The sequence below is a fragment of the Podarcis bocagei genome, assembly GCF_964188305.1.
Source record: "Podarcis bocagei genome assembly, chromosome: 10".
Lineage (NCBI taxonomy): Eukaryota > Metazoa > Chordata > Lepidosauria > Squamata > Lacertidae > Podarcis > Podarcis bocagei.
In genome coordinates, this window is record NC_138135.1 from 57,752,728 (window position 1) to 57,763,058 (window position 10,331).

At 41.2% G+C, this 10,331-nt stretch overlaps 1 long non-coding RNA gene across 1 annotated transcript; it reads right to left on the reverse strand.

Moving 5' to 3' along the window:
* Positions 1 to 9,292, reverse strand: LOC308596704. The gene is made up of 3 exons (XR_014012671.1): positions 9,277 to 9,292; positions 2,850 to 3,257; positions 1 to 778 (listed from the first exon to the last, which is right to left on the reverse strand). It is a non-coding gene; the product is annotated as an uncharacterized lncRNA (long non-coding RNA).
* Positions 9,293 to 10,331: the final 1,039 nt, after the last annotated feature.

Consider the following 10,331-nt stretch of genomic DNA (forward strand, 5'->3'; position numbering starts at 1 on the left):
GATTCCTAGGCTAGCCTTGCCTATGCAAAATGACCTGGCTAAGCGAGGGCCATTAAGAAACAACATAGGGCCAATGAAAGTCATTGACAATGCAAGAGAACTGCCCCCCCTTGCCCTGAGGTGTGAACAGGGACTGGGAGTTTGGAAGATTGTCAGGGTAACTGGGTGTGAGGTGTCAGGGAAAGAAAGTTTTTGGCAGGGTGTTCTAGGAAGAAGAAGGAAGACTGGGATCCATCTTGAGAAGGTTGGCTGAAGGCTGGTTGTGCTGCTGTGGAGTACAAGCCCCACTTGAAATGACCATGCTGTAAGATCTGGTCTCCCTCCATGCAGATTGAAGGTGTAAATAGGTGGATAAACCATATTTCTGCCGTATCTCAGTTCTCCAAAGGAACACAGACCCTAAGTGAGTGCCCGGAACCCTCTAGGATCCTACTATCACTTGGCAGTGAGTAGGGGTGGCACACAGCTTTTGTAAAAATAGAAACCCCCAGTTTTGTGCTCAACACAAACATAAGTGGTTTCAGAATGCTGCCAGCAGCTTGGTAGTCAATATGAGAATGTAGCTTCAAAAACATTTCAGGAAATCATAGTTCATTACATACTAGAAATCTAAAATACATTTGCGACCAAATATGTTTATTGCTATGGATTGCAATAAAGCAGAGGATAAGTAGAAAATATTTTAGATAACTTACAGTGCAATCCACATCTACTCAGAAGTGAGTCCTGTTGAATTTAATAGTTGATATCTTTCGAATGCTGTGTGGTCCTCAGTGTCCTTAATAATAAACGATATTCCTTGTGAGACAAAACAGCCTACTAGAGGAATGTGCTATGCATTGACCTAACTATGGGTCAAAATGATTATTAACCCTTACTTAGCATATTTTCATATATAAATTCAGTGGTAGGAACTTACTTTTTCATATATAATTCAGGTTATTAGTCAACTAAAAGGTTTACTACAATGAAATATTAAAACAGCATGACACCATCACAATATCACAATAAAGCCTAGCAGAGGTCATCATGTTGAGAACTGAACACTTGAACTTTCATGAATTCCTTCATACTTTGCTATGCCTGGACTGTGCATCTGGCTCTTCTAAAACCTACTGCATGTATCACAGTGAAAAAAGGAGTAATCAACTTTCTTCACTTGAATTGATCACTCTGTTGGTTATTTCTCCCTTTGGGAAGTTATAGATGGGACTGGTGCACCTTTTTTACTTGGCAGAAGATTCTGTTGTACGTTTCCGAGCACAATTCAAAGTGTTGGTGCTGACCTTTAAAGCCCTAAATGGCCTCGGTCCAGTATACCTGAAGGAGCATCTCCACCCCATCATTCTGCCCGGACACTGAGGTCCAGCTCCGAGGGCCTTCTGGCAGTTCCCTCACTACGAGAGGTGAGGTTACAGGGAACCAGGCAGAGGGCCTTCTTGGTAGTGGCGCCTGCCCTGTGGAACACCCTCCCAGCAGATGTCAAGGCAATAAACAACTATTTTACTATTAAAAGACAACTGAAGGCGGCCCTGTTTAGGGAAGTTTTTAATGTCTGATGCTGTATTGCTTTTAATATTTGGTTGGAAACCACCCAAAGTAGCTGGGGAAACCCTGCCAGATTGGTGGGGTATTATTATTATTATTATTATTATTATTATTATTATTATTATTATTATTGATTGCACTGACAGCATGGACCGCAAGTGAAGAGAGGAAGTAAGTTTGGATTCTGTCATGCTTAAATGTGTTTTTTTTGTGTCTGCAAAACTGGCAGTGAAGGCTGGTGCTCATTGGGACTGAGGAGGCAGAAAGCAGGGAGGCCAAGGGTGGGTGAATTCAGAGCCAATGACAGGCAGAGCCGATTAATTCTTGTTTTGTCCTCCACTCAGCCTCTTCCTCAATTACTTCTACAAACGGCAACGCTGAAGCTAAAGAGGAAGCTGATAGCCACTGCCACCCCTGGCCCGGCTGTTACAGTGGTGCCTCGCAAGACGAAATTAATCCGTTCCGCGAGTCTCTTCGTCTTGCGGTTTTTTCGTCTTGCAAAGTACGGCTATTAGCGGCTTAGCGGCTATTAGCGGCTTAGCGGCTTAGCGGCTATTAACGGCTTAGCCGTTTAGCAGTTTTAAGAAAAAGGAAACAAACTCGCAAGAACTCGCAAGATGTTTCGTCTTGTGAAGCAAGCCCATAGGGAAATTCGTCTTGCGGAATGACTCAAAAAACAGAAAACTCTTTCGTCTAGCGAGTTTTTCGTCTTGTGAGGCATTCATCTTGCGGGGCACCACTGTACTAAGAAAGCAGGTTGGTGGGGAATGAACGGTAGTGCTGCATTTGCACCAATGGACAACCTCCACTGAAAACTGGTGAATGTCTAGGATAATGTGACCCAACAAGGGAGAGACCTTTGCCTCAACTTTGTTTTCAGGCCATTATTTTGCATAGAGAAGCATACACAAAGAGCCGTGTCCACTCAAAACATTGGCCCGCATTTTTGTTACTTTTCTTTGCCAGTATCTTATCTTTCCTGTACTCATACCCCTGTGTTAAAATGTCTTAACAAACTAACCTGCTTCCCCCTGATAGATACCTATTCCAATCACACCCTTCCCTTCAGTGTTTGTCTAGGCAACCGATAAGGGGAATGACTCATCTGTAGCCCAGAGTCTCTGGGCTACTCCTCAATACGCATAGAAATCTGAGCAAGCACTTCAACAAAGTACATCTTTTTCCCCTTTTTATTTTTTTGAATGATGAATGCTCCCCCCCAAAAAAAGATTCATATAGGTGGTGATTGCATCTCCTGTGCAATAATGGGGTTTGGAAGCCAGTTCCAAAGTTGGCCTTACCATGACAAAAGGTGTTGATGGCCCATGTAAGAGGAATCTTGAGCCTGGGCAGACAGATGCTGCCAGGGTAAATGGGTGTGAGGTGACAGAAAAAGAGTGTTTTTAGCAAGATGTGCTCAGAAGACGTGGGTGGTGCTGTGGTCTAAACCACTGAGCCTCTTGGGCTTGCTGATTAGGAGGTTGGCACTTCAAATCTCTGCAATGGGGTGAGCTCCTGTTGTTCTTTCCCAGCTCCTGCTAACCTAGCAGTTCGAAAGCACACCAGTGCAAGTAGATAAATAGGCACCACTGCGGCAGGAAGGTAAACGGCACTTCCGTGCGCTCTGTTTTTTGTCACAGTGTCCCGTTGTGCCAGAAGCGGTTTAGTCATGCTGGGCGTGTGACCCAGAAAGCTGTCTGTGCACAAGACTTCCGGTCGGTGCCAGCGCTTAATGGCGGTCCTACCTCCGAGCTCCGGAGAAGGACTGCTTCGCAAGTTCGGGTCTTACCCGCTACGGCGAGCGGGGGACCCCTAAAATCCCAGGCGCTGAAGCCTGAGAACAAGGAGACTCGGTGGGCACCTTCGCGCCCCCCGGTACCGTGAAAGAGCCTTTTTAAAGGCTACGGATCGACATCGGGAGAGCGCGGTGCTGAGAGTCGCTACCCAGCCTGCGAAGTGAAGCCGCGTCGCCATAAGCGGAGAGCGCCGATTCCTTCCTGAAAAGAAAATTTGGACTGAATTCCCGTGAGTAAGAGCTGGAAAACAATCGGGACCCTTTAAATTTCAGAAATTGGGCTAAAAACGGGGAGATTTAAACAAAGGAAGTCTGCCTCCCCCCGACTGCATGAAAGTGAAAGCAACGGAACTCTAAACTTGCATCCGTTTAGACCTGCTCTTTGATCATATAAACCGGACATTTAGACCCTTGATCTCCCCTCTAGCAAGCAGGGCAGAGGGGAGGTGAATTTGACTAACAACTGCATGATTTATTTGGAGGAAAAAACCTCTGCTATCTCATCTATTTGAAAGCTTGAAACGGTCTGCCTTTTTAGTACACTGATCTGACTTTTCCCTGTGAAGTGACACTTTGATACAAAGTTTCCACAGTGCCTGACTTTTGTATATTATAAGAAGAAACAGTATAAACAGTATACTGGGCAACTGTGGCAATTGGAAGTTATAAGACTTTAGCAACATTGACTTTGACTGTGTTAATCTCCTTTTTTTTTACATCTTGGACTGTCTCCTTTGTTCTTGTATTTGGAAACTTCCTTCTATGGCCATTTTGATTTGCTCCCTCTAGAGGATAAAGTAAAGTCCGGCACGGCCTAAGACAGTGGAATTTTCCAAGGGAGAATAAATCCCGTGGGAATTGACCTTGACATGAGTGGACCACAAGAAGAGATAGTTACAAGAGCCAAGATCAAGCAACAACAACAACAACAACAGTTGCAGCTGCAACAAGCAAAGAAAAGAGGCTCAATCTCAGGCGCAACAGCCGGATTAGTTGGAACAACAGGACAAGACAAAGGAGCAGCCGCTTCTATGGAAGCTGTGACAGAAGCCTTGCTTAAGATAAACCAGACTCTGGAGTCTCTGACAAAACAGACTTCAGAGAACACACAAAAATTAACAGAAATATCAACAAGATTAAACCAGAACACAGAATCTATAAACAAACTGGTCGAGGAAAACGCCACCACGCGTCAAATTGCCGAAGAGGCCAAAGCCACTGCTGGAGAGACGCAGGAGAAATTAGAGCCACTTGCCAAGAAGGTCTATGAGCATGATGCAACTTTGGCCTTGTGGGAGTTACAGAGGAAAGAGAGGAACTTAAAATTAAGACTGATTCCGGAGAATGAAAAAGACAACCTTGTGGAATATTTGACACGGGAGTTTGCGGATTGCTGGGACCTTGAGGAAGACGAATTCAAAATCACAACTGCCTTTAGACTGGGTAAAAAGCAAGATAGAAAGACACCGAGAGATTGTCTGATCACACTCAGATCTAAGGAGGAAAGAGATAAAATTTTAGGATTACACTTTGAAAAGGCCTTGCAAATTGGAAATTCAGCTGTACAGATCTTTAAAGACATACCAAAATACATTTTGGATTTAAGAAACTTCTACAAGGACTTGGTTCTTTTGTTAAAGAAAAATTCTATCCGCTTCAGGTGGGAGTTCCCACAAGGACTGTCATTCGACTACAAGGCAAAGAAAGTGAAAATAAAGACAATTCAAGATAAAGACAAATTTTTGGCAAGATACCAGGAGGACCTACAGAAGGGGACTGTGGACGTACTTGCAGAACAGAGGAGAGCACTGGATATCTTGAATCTCTCGTTTGGACAAAAACCACCACCATCAGAAGAAGAGCAACAACTTGGAGCTGTTGGAGGAGCCTTAAGAAAATAACAAGATGGCTTTGCAATTCCTTAGTTGGAATTATAATGGACTGAATGGGCCTTTGAAGAGAAGACAAGTATTTCATATTTTGAACAGAGAACAACTGGACTTGATATGTTTACAAGAAACTCACATAACCAGAGCCCACAGGAGATTACTCACAAATAAAAGGCTAGGACAAGAATTTATTTCATCAGACAAAGTTAAGAAGAGAGGAGTGGTAATATATGTGAAGGAGAAATGGACTCCAAAAATGATATTTAAAGATGAACAAGGGAGATATCTGGCTGTGGAGATACAAGTACAAGGAGAAAAATTTCTAGTTGTTGGAATTTATGCACCAAATGAAGGCAAATCTGACTTCTTTAAGAGACTTCATGAAACTTTGACGGACTATCTGGATTACAATATGATAATCATGGGAGACATGAATGGCGTGGTCTCCACTAATATGGACAAGGCACAAAGACTAACAGTCACTAAAGAAGGGAGACTCCCTAAGACTTTTTTTGAAATGACAGAAAACATGGACTTGATAGACATTTGGAGAACAAGGAACCCTCTGGAGAGAGAGGGAACCTTTTTCTCCCAAGCAATGATGACCTGGACCAGAATTGACCAAATCTGGGTTACTAGTGGACTGGCTCCAAAGATTAAGAAAGTGGAAATCTGCCCAAAAACTTGCTCCGACCATAACGCCGTGAAGATGGAGATGAAACCCACAATAACTGGTCAATTTAGATGGAGAATGAATGACACCCTCTTTCGAGATAAGGAGATTCTCACGAAGGCCCAAAAGACCCTAAAAGACTATTTTGAAATAAATTTGAGGACCGACGTGGAGAAAAGAGTGATCTGGGACACAAGTAAAGCGGTTATGAGAGGATTTTTGATTCAACAAAATTCAATAAAGAGGAAAAAACAAAATGAGAAAAAAGAGAAGATCTTGGAAATGATAAAGGAAGGAGAGAGGAAATTAAGAACAAAACCAAAGTCTCAGGACATTTTAAGAGAGATCAAGTTATATCAAACTCAATATATGGAATTGATGAACCAAGAGATTGAATGGAAGATAAAGCAAATGAAGCAAAAGACTTTCGAATCAGCAAATAAATGTGGCAAACTTTTGGCATGGCAATTGAAGAAAAGGCAGAAACTAAATACAGTTACAAGCCTAGAGGTGGATGGAAAGAACATATCTAAACCCAATGAAATTAGAAATTGCTTTTTAAGTTATTTCAAAAAACTCTACACCCAAGGCCCGCAAAATGAAGAAGATATAGACAAATTCCTTGGAAGATATGGATTACAAAATATCTCTCAGCAAAGTAAGATGGACTTGAACCAGAGAATCTCAGAACAAGAGATAGAGGATGCCATTCAGAATATGCAACTGGGCAAATCTCCGGGACCAGATGGACTGACTTCTAGATACTACAAATCGCTGAAGGAATGGCTGATTCAACCACTAAGAGAAGTTTGTAATGAGATTCTTGAGGGAAAAAGGGCACCTGAATCGTGGAAAGAGGCATATATTTCACTCATACCAAAGTCAGAGACTGAAAAGACCCAACTCAAGAACTACCGCCCAATATCACTCCTTAATGTGGATTACAAAATTTTTGCAGACATTTTGGCAAAAAGATTTAAAAGAGTTTTGATGGAGAAGATTCATAAAGACCAAGCAGGCTTTCTCCCTAAAAGACACCTAGCAGACAATGTAAGGAATGTAATAGACATCTTGGAAAAGCTGGAGGTGAATATAAACACTAAAGCAGTATTGATCTTTGTGGATGCGGAGAAAGCCTTTGATAACATCTCTTGGAGTTTTATGAGGAAGAATCTTCATGGGATGGGGGTAGGCCAGGGTTTTGAGAATGGTATGGCTGCAATATATTCTGAACAAAAAGCTAAACTGATTGTAAATAATGTTGTGACTGAGGAACTTAAGATAGAAAAAGGAACACGACAGGGGTGCCCAATTTCCCCATTACTTTTCATCTCGGTTCTGGAGGTGTTGCTGAATATGATAAGAAATGACCAGCAGGTCAAAGGTGTGCAGGTCGGAGCTAAACATTATAAGTTAAGAGCGTATGCAGATGACCTAGTATTGACTTTGCAAGAGCCAAACACTAGTACGAAAAGGGTCTTAGAAATAATACAACAATTTGGCCAGGTAGCTGGATTTAAGTTGAATAAGCAAAAAACTAAAGTTTTAGGGAAAAACCTAACAGATATGGAAAAGGAGAAATTTCAGGAGGAAACAGGTTTGACAGTGGTCAAGAAGGTGAAATACCTAGGGGTTTATTTAACACCTAAGAATGTCAATTTGTATAAGGACAATTATGAAAAATGTTGGTCAGAAATTAAAAAAGATTTAGAAATATGGTCAAATCTGAAACTGTCAATGTTAGGCCGAATTGCAGTAATTAAAATGAATGTATTGCCTAGAATGTTATTTTTGTTTCAGACCTTGCAGATTCTTGACAAGATGGAATGTTTTAAGAGGTGGCACAAAGACATTTCGAAATTTGTCTGGCAGGGCAAAAAGCCCCGAATTAAATTCAAAATACTGACTGACGCTAAAGAAAGAGGGGGTTTTGCCCTGCCGGACCTAAAATTGTACTATGAGGCAGCAGCTTTTTGCTGGCTGAAAGAATGGATGCTCCTCGAGAATACGGATATCTTGGATCTGGAAGGTTTCAATAATGCTTTTGGTTGGCATGCATATCTTTGGTATGACAAAGTTAACAGTACTTTTAAAAATCACATTGTTAGAAAAGCATTATTTAATGTTTGGATAAGATATAAAGACCTATTGGAAAATAAAACCCCTAGATGGGTGTCACCAGTGGAGGCTAAAGCAGTGAAGAAACTCAATATGGAGGTCGGATGGCCGAAGTATTGGGAAATCTTAGAACAGGATGGAGACAAGTTTAAACTACAAAGTCAGGAGAAATTGAAGCACAAAGTAGAAAATTGGTTTCAATATCGCCAAATAATGGAATTTTTTAAACAGGATAGGAAAATCGGTTTCCAGGTGGAGAAATCAAAACTAGAGACCGAATTGTTAGAACCCAATACTAAGAATTTATCTAGAATGTATAACTTGCTGTTGAAATGGAACACACAGGATGAAACAGTTAAATCGGCTATGATTAAGTGGGCGCAGGATGTTGGACACAACATTATGTCAGATGACTGGGAATGGTTATGGAACACCGGTATCAAATTTACGGCATGTAATGCCTTAAAGGAAAACATTATGAAAATGGTTTACAGGTGGTACATGACCCCAGTCAAACTGGCAAAAATTTACCATTTGCCCGATAATAAATGTTGGAAGTGTAAAGAGATTGAAGGTACTTTCTATCACCTTTGGTGGACATGCCCGAAGATAAAGGCCTTCTGGGAAATGATCTATAATGAAATGAAAAAGGTACTTAAATGTACATTTCCTAAAAAACCAGAGGCCTTTCTCTTGGGCATTGTCGGCCAATTGGTGACAAAGAAAGATAGAAATTTCTTTATGTATGCCACAACAGCAGCAAGAATACTCATCGCAAAGTATTGGAAGACACAAGATTTACCTACTCTGGAAGAATGGCAGATGAAAGTGATGGACTATATGACATCGGCTGAGATGACAGGCAGAATCCGTGACCAACGAAAAGAGACGGTGGAAGAAGAATGGAAAAAATTTAAAAGCTATCTTAAGGACTACTACAAACTGAATGAATGTTAAAATGTTGTGGTTGCCAGAAGCAATAGGGTACAGGGATACAAGGTTAGACAATAAAAGAGGACTAAGATGACAGAGATTAGAAAGTAACAATTGGGAGTTGCTAGTTCAAATATGGACATTGGGATGCAGAGAGGGGGGGTATGGGGAAGTCCAAGAAAAGAGGTTTATGAAAATATCTTTGAAACTATTCGTGTATGTTTGTCATTTTTTGTGTTTGTTTGTTTTTCTTAAAAATGTTGTAAAACCAATAAAAATTTATTTTTTAAAAAAAAAAAGAAAGCTGTCTGTGCACAAACGCCGGCTCCCTCAGCCTGAAAGCACACAACCCCATAGCCACTTTTGACCGGACTTAAAAGTCCAGGTGTCCTTTACCTTTTCTTTCTTTCTTTCTTTCTTTCTTTCTTTCTTTCTTTCTTTCTTTCTTTTTGCTGAGAAGAAGAAAGTAGAGAACAAAGTCTGAGATCCATCTTGAGGAGGTTGGCTGAAGGCTGACTGGGAAAGATGTAGCACCCTACTATTTGTCAAACCAGCCCAGTATTTTCTAATCTGCTCTTCAAGGTCCCTAACAGAAGTATTTCACATCATGTGCTAATAAATGTGGATTTGGGATTTCTTTCTTCTCCTTGTGAACCAACATGGCTGCTTCTGCTCTTTAGCTGCTCCTTGCAACTGCTGGAGGTTCGAACCTGGTTGAACCCTGCTGGAGTTCAAACTGCTTGGTCTCTGAAATTGCCCAGGCAGTTCTGATAGTTTTAACCATGGTGTGACTTCTGCCAGCAAAATATCCTGTTGGGGAAATGCAGTGGAACGTGTCGTTTTACCTATAGCATGTAATATTATATAGAAACAAGTTTGATTTGTATATGTGAGAGAGTGTTCAATAAAGCACACATGCAAAAACAGAATCAAGTAATCCTTTTTCATGGAAAAAAATGAAGTCTAATTCTTGGTAGGACTGGCATGAGTGGAATGGCATACTGAAGCCAACAAAATCCCACAGAGTTGCATGATATATAGGGTTTTACTGACATCCAGCGCACAATTGAGATCTCTATATTTGCAAACAGATGTTTACCTGTCTACATTTAGCCTCCCTAAACAGGGATACCGTTAACATGGATACGTTATTTGTTTATAGAAATCTTGTTTCTTAGAGTTTATTATCAAAAGGGAGGAGGATTTTCCCCTTCCAAGTTGGTGCAACTTAACCCAGTCAATAAAGTATTCAACCCCATCTCTGACAACACCACCCAAATAGGCCAGATTCCAGACGAATGATTCACAGATAAGCTCAGTCTGATATTGCTGAGAGCTCACATAATTTGCAACATTGACAGCTTCTGTGAAATGG